This window comes from Neofelis nebulosa, chromosome 5 (genome assembly GCF_028018385.1).
Source record: "Neofelis nebulosa isolate mNeoNeb1 chromosome 5, mNeoNeb1.pri, whole genome shotgun sequence".
NCBI lineage: Eukaryota > Metazoa > Chordata > Mammalia > Carnivora > Felidae > Neofelis > Neofelis nebulosa.
The window spans coordinates 8594348-8607882 of NC_080786.1; the positions used below are offsets into that span (position 1 = coordinate 8594348).

The 13535-nt window shown below is 43.5% G+C and overlaps 1 long non-coding RNA gene across 1 annotated transcript in view; it reads right to left on the reverse strand.

Moving 5' to 3' along the window:
• LOC131511648 (uncharacterized) overlaps window positions 1–10633 on the reverse strand; it is a 62699-nt gene extending 52066 nt beyond the window's left edge. Inside the window, exon 1 of the long non-coding RNA XR_009261639.1 lies at window positions 10376–10633. This is a non-coding gene — a long non-coding RNA (uncharacterized LOC131511648). The remainder of the gene's footprint in view (window positions 1–10375) is intronic.
• Window positions 10634–13535: the final 2902 nt, after the last annotated feature.

Sequence of the window (13535 nt, forward strand, 5' to 3'; positions counted from 1 at the left end):
CTTTCCCAAGGCGCCACACTCCATTGAGGTGGCAAACGCAGCACTCAGGCTCAGAATACCAGCCCCTTTAGATTTCTTTGAGCGTCGATTTCCTTTACGTTTGGGTGATCTCTCTGGCTCTCTCTCTCTCTCTCTCTCTCTCTCTCTCTTTTTAACTTTTTATGCAATCGTTATGCATTTGTAGTCAGTTGCAAAGATAGTGCTGAAAGGTGCTGTGTACCCTTCACCCATTTTCTCCAAAGGCTACATTCTTATGTAATTGTAGGACATATCAAAACTGGGAAACTGACATTGGCACTTGTAGATTTCTGTAGCCACCACCAATCAAGATACAGAACTGTTACATCTTTGCAAAGATCTCCCTCCTACTACCCAGTATAGTCATTCCCACCCTCCCCCCCCCCCCCCCACCATTCTTTACACCTGGAAACCACTCATCCGTTTTCGATCTCTATAATTCTGTCATTAGGGAATAATATATAAATGGAGTCATACAGTATGTAATATTGAGGTTGGCTTTTTTTTCATTCCGCATAATGCTCTTGAGATTTGTCCTGGTTGCCGTGTGTATTAATATTTTATCCCTTTTTATTGATGATGGGCTTGTTGTGGTTGTTTACCACAGTTAACTGTTTTCCTTGTTGAGGGGCATTTTGGTTGCTTCTGGTTTTTGACGACTGCAAATAAATAGCTATGCTGTGAACCGTCCTGTAGAGGATTTTGTTAGACATAAGCTATCATTTCTCCGGCAGTATAATCTCTAGTAGGTGTATGTTTAGTTTTTTTAAGACACTTTCAAACTCTTTTCCCGGGTGACCATTTTATAGAAGCCATGTGGGCAATCCAGCCTCTCCACATCTTTGCTAGCACCTGGTGTTGTCGGCTTTTTTTGTTTGTTTGTTTTACCTATTTCAACTTCTATGCAGTGATAAAACCTCATGTTTTATCAACATGCATTTCCCTAACGATTAGTGATGTTGAATATCTTTTTGTGTGCTTTTTTTTTTTTTTTTTTGAGAGAGAGAGAGGGTGCAAGTGAGTGAGGAGCAGAGAGAGGAGAGAGAGAGGGGAGAGAGAGGGAGAGAGAGAGAAGCGGTGCTGGTGCTCACCTGAAGTGGTGAGGGGCTCAAGATCGCCCGATGAGGGGCTCAAATTCACCAACCGTGAGATCATGACCTCAGCCAAAGTCAGATGCTTTAACCGACTGAGACACCCAGGCACCCCTTTGCATGCTTGTTTGCCACTGCATCTCCTCTTTGATGAGATGCCTGTGTCTTTTGCCCATTTGAAATAGGATTTATTTTATATGTGGCATGTTGATGTGTTGACATGTAAGAATTCTTTCTTCATCTTTTCTAGAATGTGAGTCCTATGTCAGCTATGTGGTTGCAAATATTTTCTCCTGGTTGGTAGCTGGTCTTTTTATCCTCTCAATGGAATATTTTGTAATATTTTGATTTTGATAAAGTCTAATTTACTGATTTTTTTTTTCTTTTCTAGATCATGCGGCTGGTGTCGTGTCTGAGAACTCTTCACCAAGACCTGGGTCCTAAAGATTTTTTCCTGTATTATCTTCTATGAGTTTACGGCTTTAGGTTTTATTTACATTTAAATCTATAGTTGACTTTCAGTGAATTTTTGCCTAAAGTGTAAGGTTTAAGTCAAGGTTCATTTTTGTTGTTGTTGTTTGTTTGTTTGTTTGTTTGTCTGTGGATACCCAATGGTTACAGCACTATTTGCTGGGAAGGCTGTCTTTCCTCCATTGAATTGCTTTTGCCCCTTTGTCCAAAATCAGTTGCTCGTACTTGTGTGGGGTTCTTTCTAGCCTCTCTGTTTTGTTCTGTTCATCAATCTATCCTTTCACTAATGCCACACAGTCTTAAATACTATACCTATATGACAAGTGTTGAAATTGGATGTGGTAATTCATCCCACTTTTTTCTTCTTTTTCAAAATTGTTTTAGCTGTCTCGTCCCTTCACCTTTCCATATAAAAGCTTAGAATAATTTTGTCAGTATCTAGAAAAAAAGTCTCACTGGGATTTGGGAGTTAAACCTACATACCGATTAGGGAGAATTGGCATCTTTATTATGCTGAACCTCTCAATTAATGAACACAGTATGTCTTTTCATTTACTTGGATCTTCTTGAATATCTTCCTGGTGTTTGGTATTTTTTCAGCAAACCAGTCCTATGTATGTTTTGTTAGATTTACACCTAAGTATTCCCATTTTCTTTTGAGCAACTTAAATGGCATTGTATTTTTAATTTCAGTTTCTATGTGTTCCTTACTAGTATACAAAAATACAATTGATTTTTGTATATTCTTATATCCTGTAACCTTACTGAACTCATGACTTCTGGAAGTTGTTTTTTGGTTTTTTGTGGTTTTTTAGTATTTATTTATTTATTTAGAGATTGAGAGAGAAAAAGCACAAGCTGGGGAGGGGCAGAGAGAGAAGGAGAGAGAGAATCCCAAGCAGGCTCTGCATCAGAAGCACAGAGCCCGATGGGAGGTTCAAGCTCACCAACAGTGGGCTCATGACCTGAGCCAAAACCAAGAGTCAGTTGATCAACTGACTGAGCCACCCAGATGCCCCAATTCTAGGAGTTTTCTTATAAATTCTGTGAGACTTTCAATGTGCATAACCATATTCTCTGCAGATAGGGACAGTTTTACTTCCTTTCTCATTTCTGTGCCTTTTATTTCCTTTTCTTGACTGTTGTGCATGGTTAGAGCTTCTGGTATAGTGGTGAGAGTGAATATCCTTGTCTTATGCCTGATCTGAGAGGAGAAGCGTTCAGAATTTCATGATTAAGCACGATCTTAGCTTAGTAGTTTTAGTAGATATTCTTGATGAAGTTGAGGAAGTTCACTATTCGTTTTCTGAGAGTTTTTATCACAATAGATGTTTAATTTTATCAAATGCCTTTTCTACATCAATTGATATGACCATGTGCTTCTTCAACTTTTTAATATGGTGGATTATATTGACTGATTTTCTGATATTAAGTTAGCCTGTCACCTCTGGAATAAACCTCACCTGGTCATGGTGTGTAATTCCATTTCTGTATTGTTGAATTCTATCTGCTACCATTTTGTTTAGAATTTTTGCATATATATTCATAAGGGATATTGGTCTGTATTTTTCTTCTTTTGGTATTGCCTTTCTTGTGGTTGCAGGTAGTGTTGGCTTTATGAAGTGACGCTGGAAGAGAGTATTTCTATTTTCCGGAAGAGACTGTATAGAATCAGTGTTAATTCTTCTTGAGACATTTTGTGGAATTGTCCATTGAATCCACTTGGGCCTGGAGATTTCTTTTGGGGGCATTTTTAACGTATGAATAATTTTCATAATTGTTATGGACTATCCTAATAATCTATTTCATACTGAGTCTGTACTTTTTAAGGAAATGGTCCATTTCATCTAAGTTGTCAAATTTATTTGTATAGATGCGTTCATCATATCCCTTTGTCATTCTTTCATATCTCCAAGCTCTGCAGTGATGCCCTTAGTTTATTCCTGAAGTTAGTAATTTGTGTCTTCTCATTTTTTTTCTTTGTCATTCTTGTTAGAGGTTTGATCAATTTTATCGATCTTTTCAAAGAACCAGGGTTTTTTAAAATTGACTTTATTATTTTTCTGCTTTCAATTTCATTGATATCTGCTCTTACCTTTCTTTTTCCTTCTTTCTGCTACTTTTGGGTTTATTTTTCTCTTTTTCATTTCTTGTGATGGGGGTTGTAAATTATTGATTTGAGACCTTTTCTCTTATTTAATGCAAACATTTAGTGCTATGAATTTCCCTCTCAGCACAGCTTTAGCTGCAAATTTTAATACGTTGTATTTTCATTTGCATTCAGTTTAATGTATTTTAAAATTTCTCTTAATATTTCCTCTTTGATCCTAAACTGAAGTCTGGATCCATTGAGGCCAGAAAATATATTCTGTATTATTTCTAGTTTTAGAAGTTTGTTGAGGTTTACTTTTCATCCTTGTGACTTCTTTGTTTCATAACTTTACAAAGTTTTTACCTTTTTTTTCTTTTTTAAGTAGGCTTCACCCCCAGCACAGAGTCCAACGTGGGGCTTGAACTCATGACCCTGAGATCAAGACCTTAGCTGAGATCAAGAGTCAGACACTTAACCGACTGAGACACTCAGGCAGCCCAGAAGTTTGTACCTCTTAACCCCCTTCACCTATTTCACCCATCCCTCCACCCACCCCCTACCTTCTGGCAGCTACCAGTTTGTTCTCTGTATTTCCAAGTCTGTTTCTGTTTTTTGTTTGCTTGTTTTGTTTTATAGATGCCACATACAAGTGAAATCTTATGGTATTTGTCTTTCTCTGCCTGACTTATTATTTCACTTAGCAAATACTAAGTCATCCCACATGGCATGATCTCATGTTTATTACATGGCCTGCAATATGATCTCTGTTGGTATATGTTCCCTGGGCATAAAATGTGCGTTCTGCTGTTGTTGGGTGAAGTGTTTTATACAGATCAATTAAATCCACTTGGTTGATGGTGCCGTTGAATTCTTCTATAGTCTACCTGATTTTGTTTTTTTATCTTTATTTATTTTTTAATTTATTTATTTTGAGAGAGAGAGAGAGAGCACGTGAGATCCTGAGCAGGGGAGGGGCAGAGAGTGGCAGGGAGGGGGGAGGGGAGACAGAATCCCAAGCAGGCTCCACGCTGTCAACACAGAGCCTGATGCGGGGCTCAAATCCACGAACCATGAGATCGTGACCTGAGCCGAAATCGAGAGTCAGATGCTGAACTGCCCCAGGTGCCCCTATTTTTGCTGATTTTATGTGTGGTTTTGCTATCATTGTTGAGAGAGGGGTGTTAAAGTCTCCCACTAAAACTGTAGATTTGTCTATTTCCCCTTTCAATTCCATCAGTTTTTGTTTCACACATTTGGTAGTTCAGTTGTTGGCTGCATACACATTTCAAATGGGCATGCGTTCTTGGGAGATTGATTTATCATTCTGTAATGTCCTTCTTTATCTCTAATAATTATCTTTGCTTCGCATCTACTTTTTCTGATCTTTATACAACCACTCCTGATTTCTTTTGATTAATGTTTTTTCTGGCATATCTTTTCCCATCCTTTCAACAGACCTATCCCATCATATTTGAAGTGAGTTTCTTGAAGTGTATTAATTCAATAATTTTAAAAAAGCTACTCCACCAAATTCTGTCTTTTAATTGCTGGATACGTTCATTTACATTTAGTGTAACTATTAATATGCTAGGGCTTAAGTCTATCATTTTACTTTTTTGTTTTCTGTTTATTCTGTTTTTCTGTCGTTCTGTTTCATTTTTCTTGCCATCTTGAGGGATAATCGAGCGTTTCTTTAGAATTCCATTTTGACTTTTCTGTAATGTTTTTGAGCATATCTATCTGCATACCTTTTTGGGCAATTGCTGTACATATTACATTATGTGTCCGTAACTGTCACAGTCTGCTGATGTTAACTTTTTGCCAGTTCAAGTGAAGTGTATAAAATGTACTCCCCACTTTATATCTCTTTACCCTTTCTGATTTGTAATACAATTTCCTCAAATATTCCACCTCCATCCTTTGAGAACTACATTAGATGATGTTGTCATTTCTGCTTCAACCGTCAAATATAATTTAGAAAAGTTAAGAGGAAAAGGAAAGCCTCTTTACTGACTTTTTTTATTATGTTATTCCTTCCCTCATGACATTCCAAGATTCCTTCTTTTATGGTTCTCTTTCTTTTTATGGAACTACATTTAGCCATTCTGGCAAAGTAGGTCCTCCGGTGACCAGTTTTCTCAGTTTTCCCTCATCTGAGAAGGTCTTGATTCCCCTTCATTGCTACAGGATATTTTCTCAGAATATAAAATTCAGTGGTTGCAGTCCTTTTTTTCTCAGCACCTGAAAAATACCTCGCCGCTTCCTTATGACCTCCACGGTTTCCGATGAGAAAGCCACTGTCATTTGGATTGTTTTCCCTATAGGTAACATCTCATTTATCTCTGAACTCTTTCAAGATTTCTTTGTCTTGAGTTTTCAGAAATTGTGGCACAGATTTCTTTGGGTCTATCCTATTGGAGATTTGCCCAGCTTCTTGATATATAGGTTTATGTCTTTTGCTAAAGTTGGGAAATTTTCAGCTATTTTTTTTTCCAAATATTTTTCCAGCTCCACTCCCATTCTCCCCTCCTTCTCGGGCTCCGATACCCCAAATTCTAGGTTTTTTGGCTGTTGTTGTTTTGTTTTGTTATAGTCCTGGGGCTCTGTTCATTTTTTACCGGACTCCTCAGGATTTCCTGTATGTAAGATCATGTCCTTTGCAAATAAAACGGTTTTACCTCTTTCCTTTTATTTCTCATCCATGTCTCATTGTCCTGACTGGAAGCTCCAGTACAGTATTGAATAGCAGTGGTAAGAACATTCTTGTCTCGTTCTTGATTTTAAGAGGAAAGCATTCAATCTTTCACCATTAAGTGTGTTAGTTGTGGGCTTTTCATAGATGCCCTTTACCGGGTTGAGAAAGTTCCCTTCTATCCTTAGTTTGTTGAGTGTTTTTGTCATGAGGGGGTGTTGAATTCCTTCAGCCACTTTTTCTGCATTTGCTGAGATGATCACGCGGATTTTCTTCTTTATCAGTTTATTTTGTCCTCCGTGGTTCGAGAGTCTTAATTTCTATTGTTTTACCTTTAGGGTTATTGATTCTTTTCTCTGTCCTCTCCATTCTGCCATTGAGCTTTTATTCTGGCTATTGTATATTTTAGTTCCAAAATTTTCATTTGGCTCTTTTTTTATATCTTCTACTTGTTAGTTAGGTTTTTCTAAAGTTTAATTTGTTCAGGTAGGTTCATAGTTACTCATTTTAATGGGTTTATATCGGCTGGTTTTGAATTTTTGTCGGATAATTCCAACGTGTCATCTCGGTGTTGGTGTTGATATTTGTATTTGGTACTTGGGCATAATCGTTGTGTATTGATGTCTTTTGTCATTCAGGTCGAAATCTTCTTGTTCTTGGTATGACTGCTGATTTTCAGTTGAAACCTGGACATCTGGGGTACTATGAGATTCGAGATCTTTTTTAAATTTTACATTGTTAGAAGGATTCTTCTCACATTGCTCCCAAGGGAGACATCACTTCCTTACGGGGGGTGGGAGTCAACACAGGAGGAGGGAGGAAGCTTTTTTTGTGCTCCTGAGTGGGAATAGGAGTTCAGTCTCCCCCACTGGGTCTCTGCTATTATCCTGGCTGAAGGGACAGGGAAGGCACTTGGTTACTGTTCCCGGTCATCTCCCAATGAGCTGGGTGAGCTCATTACTGCTGAGCAGTGGCAGAAGTCCTGACTTTCCACCTGGTTTTCTCTGACACCCCCCCCAGCGAGGAGGGGAAGGGGTACCTCATTATCGCCTGGAAGTGCAAGTCCATACCTCACAGATGAAAGTCCCAACTCCCTACCTTTTGTGACACCACTCTGTCGGGGGGGACGTGCCTTGTCACAGCCTGTTGAGGTGGAAATCTAGATTCTCCACTTGGCCTTTGCTAGAACGAGTGGAGTAGGACTACAGTGCTCTCTGTGATGTTTGGCTGGAGGAGAGCAGTGGTCACCTAAAGGTTTTCTGTCTTTAAGACTGCCCCTTTCCCGGTCCTTTGGCTAGAGAGAGCAGGCTTTTCCTGGGGCTTCTTTTTGTCTGCAACCATTGGCATATCTGAGTTGCTGGCTTCCTTTGGTCTTCGTCTGGGATCTACGGGGCCCAAAGAACACCCAGGGAAACATCAGCTTGTCATTCCTGGGGTCCTGAGGTCCTCAGCCAAGGTCTACCTTTCAGAGTCTCCTTAATTTTTTTTTTAATTTTTTACGTTGTATTTTATTTTTGAGAGAGAGAGACAAAGTGTAAGTGGGGGAGGGCAGAGAGACAGACAGACAGACAGACACAGAATCAGAGGCCGGCTCCAGGTTTCAAGCTGTCAGCACAGAGCCCGACGCTGGGCTCGAACTCATGAACCGTGACACCCTTCCTTACGTTTCTTTTCTATGTAATGTCCAGAGGTTTTAGCTGGATTTAGCGGGAGAGATAACAGAGAGTACGTCTGTTCCATCTTTCCAGAAACCTTCTCCCATTGGATTTTAAAAACTGACATTGGCAGCCATCCTGGAACCCCCTTGTAAGTTGCTTCATGGTGCTGGAGCATGCGTGCATGATCAGTGCCTTGGGACGGGGATTCCAAGAGTCTAGGTTATAATGGGACACCGTGAACAAGCCCCAAGAGCTCCATTTACATCCTATCACACGCATCAAGTGAGTTTAATAAATTGTCTGGTGGGGGGGGGGTCTGAAAAATTAGACCACATTTACTAATAATTTAGGCTGGGTTAGTTATTGGAAGTTATCGCAGTTGTACAGTTGGTGAACAAAGGTGATGAATCAGAAGTAAAATCAAATTTCAACTCCATTTATCTAACAAACTTGAATATAAAATGCCCCCAGGGGCGCCTGGGTGGCTCAGTCGGTTAAGTGTCCGACTTTGGCTCAGGTCATGATCTCGCGGTCTGTGAGTTCGAGCCCCGCATCGGGCTCTGTGCTGACAGCTCAGAGACTGGAGCCTGCTTCACATTCTGTGTCTCTGTCCCTCTGCCCCTCCCCTGCTCACACTCTGTCTCTCTCTCTCTCTCAAAAATAAATAAATGTTAAAAAATGCCCCCAAATTAACGGGCTCTCAGGTGACTGGGAAGAGGAGTGAGCTCAGGAAGTCACCACGAAATCACCATATCTTTTTTAGGGGTTTGAGTCAACTGGCTCACACTCCCTTTGTAATCTTTGTGGGCTGACTAAGTCTTGGTTTCTTATAATCTCCAGGAGAAAGCAAACAAACAAGGAAAACCGAAACCTCATCCAGACTCCCTCTGTACGAGATCCAGTGGCTTCCTGAATAATTCTACAGGTGGAGAATTACAGACGTCACCTCTCAATCTCAACTGTTGCCAGCTTTGTCTTACTGCCTTCTGACTGTCCGCTCACTGCTCCTGCTGACTATTGTGTTTCCTTGGCATGGCTTTGCCCAGACGCTGACGTATCTGCTTTTTCCCCTCTAGTTTCCGAAGACACTGCTAATGCAGTGCTCCGTGGGTGATGGGATCCACTGAAGGTTTGAGAGAAACAAAGGGGAATGACTGCACAAGACAAAAAAACAAAAACAAAACACACAGTTGAAAACTGACCATCCCTGCCTTGGGCGTATCTTAACCGCTGGCACTCTAACTTCTGACTTGAGCTCACTGGGGAAACATTTTAAATCTCTTAATATTAAGCGATCCAAGCCGAGTAATTTCTCTTGTTGTCTTGACAAGAGCCAGGGAGCTTATTCATGACCAGTGAGCCATCGGAGCATTTCCTTAAAGAAAAGAATTGTTTTCTCCCTGAGACAAATATGGCCTTCTCCAATGCAAAATTGATGGAAGTGGGCTTTTTAACAGCATGTATTCCAATATTTTTAGATGATTATGATTTTAACCCAAAGGCAAGTCATATGGCCTGGCAAGTCCCTGCCCCTTCCCCCCCTCCCCCATGCATGAATCTATCCACATGAAAAACCTTTCAAAGTTTTAAAACCAGGTCTGATCATACTGCATGCATAACAGAGCCTCAGCTCTCCTGTCTATAAAACTAGACGATGTCATGTACCTTCAGGGCTATTGTGTTGTTAAGTGTCTCGTGAAACACGTGAATAACATAGAAATGTAACCTGGTCTCCGGCACACCAAGCACACTTTCCATGTGAGCTGGCCCTTTGATGAGCAGAGTAAAATTAAAAGAAATATTTGGATGGGAGTTACCACACCTCACCAAATACATGAGTCTGACTCCATCTGCGATGTATTTACTTTCTACAACAGAAAGAATTTCCATAGGGTATATGAAGATCAAAAGTAATTCAGAGGATAAAAGGAATCTTAAGAATGCCTCGTCCCCAAATCTTTCTCCTCCATACATCACTCCATCATTACCTCAGTCCAATATCTTGAGATTAAAGACGAGGAAAAGTAATCGTCTATTAACTTTGATTTCCAATTTTTTGAGGTTTAAATTTCACTGTTAGTTTCTTAATGGGCTTTTATGAATGTAAAAATATTTATAAGAGTTTTTAGGTTCACATACAACCTCCCTATCCCAATCTTTTCCCAGCCATTCATCCTTCTAGAACTGTGGGGTTTTAAAACATGTGGCCATTACGACTGAGGAAACAATATCCAGCAGCTTTCCCCTGGGTGAAACCAGAATTTCTTGTCACGTGCTAAATTGAGTCCCCCGACCAATCCCCACACCAGGTCCTCTGAGCTTTCTATATCAATAAGTCCTTTTCACAGCCTACCTTGAAAACAGCCATTTCCTGTGGGTCAGAGGCGTTTCAAAGCCAGTGTTGGGACTCTCCTCCTCTCTGGTTTAGGTATAAGTGACAATTCTGAAAGGTAAGAGATGGCATTCAGATCCTCAAGTTGTTAATAGCACTTCTCTCTTAGCTTGGGTTCCCCCAGAAGCAGAGCCTGAGACAGGACTCGTTCGTTTGGGAGGAGATCCCAGGAAGCAGGGGTAAAGGGAAAGGAAGTGAGCAAGCCCAGGAAGGAGAAAAAGTCACCCTCTGTGTATTATCAAGGTTGCTGGGCAACAGGGTCTCAATTCTAGAACCTCCGGCAAGCATACAGAATTCCTTCCAGAACGTTCTGTCCAAAGGATGAGCTTTTTGTCTACTGGCTCTCATTCTCCCCTTGACAGTGGCTCCTGGGTGTGACCTTCCCACACTTCCAGGGTGTGCTTGTGGGAGAGCTGGGTGGGCTCCCAGCTTCAGAGATGAACTTACTGAACTTACCACCAGAGCCACAGCTGAAATCATAGGGGGGCTGAGGGGATGTGTCACAGGTACCAAAACCATTGTGTAAAAACATATTGTCCCTTCTGTACCTACTGTTCCCCACTGTGCCCATGGGGGTGCTCCCCCACCAGGGCATCCAAAGGATCCCAACGACACTGAGGCGGAAAGGCACTGCTATCAGCTTCCCCCGAGGGGTGTGGGGACCCTAAGGACGGCCCTCTTCTGTCTTTCCTCCAACCTATACTTTTGTCCGCACTCCCTCCTTCAGGGAACCGAAGAGTGGTGCAACCTCAGTGGGCCCCAAGGGTAGATGAAGGCTGCTGCCTAAGGGAACGTTTCACTTGACCGTGAAAGAGGGTGGCAAAGGATCATCTGACCCTGCCCGGGATGTCTCCCCATGCGCGCCTCCCCTGGACTGCTCACCCCTGGCCCTGTGCCCAGGACGATCTCCAGGCTGAGAGCCACGCCCTGTGCTGCCCCTTACCAGTGAACTTGTCCCGTCTGCTCTCATGTGTCTACTGGTCCGTCCCCCGTGTGCACCAGGAGCTTGTGGCCCAGCACACCGTGTCTTCATATCTCTCGTCCAGCCCCAGTGCAGCGCCTCGGACACATGGGTTCTCTGCAAACATTTGCGGAGGAAAAGGGAGGGAGGAGGCAAGTCGGTTGCCGGGAGAGAAAATGATTTGCTTATATCGCACTTGCCAAAGAGGAGTCATCTGACATGTGGGGAGTTCCCAGAACTGACCATTTAAGAGCACCACTCGGATGAAATCCGTGGCAAAATCAGTACTTACTGAGGCACTTGCTTTTGCCTCTATTATTTCTGAAGAGAGAGATGTTCCAAGACCAGTGTGACTGATACTAACCAGGTGACTTGGCTGTGGCCTCCCGTGAGTCAGGCCTGCCAGACAGCCGAGGCCAGAGGTGAACAGGAAAGAGGCTGAGAAAAGCCAGAGAAACGGAGTCAACACAGACGTGGAGGAGGCTTCTGGAGGCTTCTGCAACCCTCTCAGGCCAAAGGGCGCTCACAGCCGCAGACCCCCAGACACTCACGCTCAAGTGCATGCAGCTGACATTGCTTCGGCTTGAAACTCTCCTCGGGTAGCAGTCAAGATCCGGTCATAAAGGCCCTGGGGTTAGGACCACTTCGAGGGGCTTTTTCTTATTTATTTGTTGGGTTGAAAAAAAAAAAAACCCAAAACCGAGATGTGAGTACTGCTACTCTCCTAAACTGTGAATTTTCCCTCCCTCCTCTCTTCCCAGCACCCTCTCTCCCTACCCTGACATCCTGACCATCCTAAGATTTGCTCAGTACGCAGAAGAGACACCGGTTAACATCACTCTGTGAATCGAGAGCATAAACGAAAAGTTGCCCGCTTCTCCTTGAAAAGCACAAGACCCCACAGACGCGAGGCATCTTTGAACAGAAGCAGCCACAACCCCGCACCCCTCACAGTCCCTAGCAGCGCCCTGGGCTTGTCTGGTCTAGTCCCTGGGGTGTTTACCATCCAAAGCGGGCAAAGCAGAAATGTAAGAGACTCTACACACATTGCTAAGCGTTGTGCACAGGACAGCACGCATTAATTACACTTTACAGGGTGCAAAGGACCTTCCCCGCGTTCCCCATAATCTAACAACAATCCTGAAATTATTATCAGGCCTTAGAGATGCAGAAACTGGGGCGCGGAGGGGTTGACCGACTCACCAGACTTCAATCAAGCCGGGTAGATCCTGGGGCTGAACTCGGGCCGTCTGGGCCTAAACCACACTGTTTCCAAGCCCCCGCGGCAAACTCCTACCAGCTGGTCACTGCCAGCCTCCCCGGCCCTACCTCTGCCCCCCGGGAGGAGATGGTCACCCCCCGCCCCCCAGCAGATAACGGGCAACTTGGAGAAAAAACTAAGTGCGCCCCAAAAGAGAGCTCGGTGCCGAATGCTCTGTTTAACTGACACCTGGAAGAAAGAGAGCGAAGAACTGACATCTGGAAGAAAGAGAGTTTCAGGTGAATGTTTAGACGGAACTCTGAAGGAGTGGAGTATTGCTCAAGGGTTGTTGAACACACAGGGCTGTACCTGGGCAAAGACAATCCACGGGGGAGATGAGGGCTCTTCTAGAGCTGGGAGGAGACAAGGAGAGGAGGTCAAGGATCTAGAAGGGACAGGTGGGGGCGGGGCAGAAAATGGCCTGCGTGCCCGTGTGCCCCACGGGGCACTCTGCCCTCACACCCACCTGACTCCGCCCTTGCCTTTCCAGCCCTCAGTCCTCGTGGACAGTGTTCCGTGCCTAGGCACCTTTCTAAGACAAAAAGATGTCCCAGCTCAGGGCTCTGGTGCCAGCTGTGTTGGATGGCCCCTGCTCACCAAGACGTTTGTGGGACAGGGGCGGCTAGGGTTGCTCTAAGGCACCCCGCCCCGGGGTAGGCAGCGTGAAGGCGTGCTGGGGTCCGCAGGCAGCGGGCTGTACCAAGATTCGGGGCCAGTCAGCAGCACGAGAAGGGGAGCCTCAGGATGGGGCTGGGACACCGAGCCTGCCCAGGGTTTTAAACCTTATGCAAATGCCAGCAACTCTGAAATGTGTTCTTTCCAGCCCAGACCCCACTTGCTAGCTCTGGAGCCATTCGTGGGTACCACACACTTGGACGTGTCCTTGAAATCTCAAGCTT